We start from the raw sequence: 1,194 nt of genomic DNA on the forward strand, positions 1-1,194 counted from the left end.
TTGTGTTCTCTATCTCTCTGTCAAATAAATTAATAAAATCTTAAAAAAAATGAATAAACAAACAAACAAAAAAACAGAAACAGACTCATAAATACAGAGACAAAGTGGTGTTTGCCAGAGGGGAGGGAGACAGGGGATGAAATAGGTAAAGGGGATTAAAAGGTACAAACTTCCAGTTATAAAATAAAGAAGTCACAAAGATGAAAAGTACAGTATAGGGAACATAGTCAATAATATTGTAATAATTTTGTATGGTGACAGATGGTAACTATGCTTATCATGATGAGCACTGCACAATGTACAGAACTGTCAAATCTCTATGTGGTACACCTGAAACTAATATAACACTATATGTCAACTATAATTCAATAATGAATATTAAAAAAAGAAAGAGTTGTGTATAGTTGACATTACTAATTGCTTAAATATTTGACAGATTTTACTGGTGCAACCATCCGACCCAATGTTTTTCTTCAGGGTTAATTATTCAATTATAACTCAATTTTGTTACTGGTTATTCATTTCTTTTAAGTTTCTAATTAAGTTTTGTATTTTTGTGCCCTTCTAGGAATTTTTATATTCCTTCTATTTTTTGTAATTTGTTGGCATGAAGTTGTTCATAATAATTCCTATGACCTTTTAAAATTTCTGTATTGTTACAATGATGCCCCCTCTTCCATTCCTGGTACTGATAAAGTGTGTGTGTCTTTCTCTTTTCTTAGTCTAACTGAAGATTTATCAATTTTGTAATCTTTTCAAAAAACCAGATTTTTGTGTGGCTGATTCCCCCTATTGTTTTCTGTTTTCTATTTTATCAATTTCTAATTCAATCTTTGTTTTCCTCTTTAGTTTACTTTGGATTTAATTGCTTTTCTTTTTCAAGCTTGTTGAGGTGCAAGCTTAGATTACTTTCTTTAGGTACTTTTTTCTAATATAAGCATTGAAAGCCATAAACTTCTATCTAAGTACTTCTTTAGCATACAGTTTGATTTTCTGTATTCATTTCCATTCCATTCAAAAAATTTTTTCAAATATCTCCTGTCATATTTCTTTGTGTTATTTTTATGTAGTTTAATTTCCCAAATGTCTTTCTGGGGTTGAGTTTTAATTAATTCCATTGTGGTCTTTTTAAACCTAATATATTGTCCATGTGGAGAATGTTCTATATGTGTTTAAAAGAATACATTTTCTGCC

Source organism: Mirounga leonina, unplaced genomic scaffold (genome assembly GCF_011800145.1).
Source record: "Mirounga leonina isolate KUSES-001 unplaced genomic scaffold, KU_Mleo_1.0 Mir_53, whole genome shotgun sequence".
Classification (NCBI taxonomy): Eukaryota; Metazoa; Chordata; class Mammalia; order Carnivora; family Phocidae; genus Mirounga; species Mirounga leonina.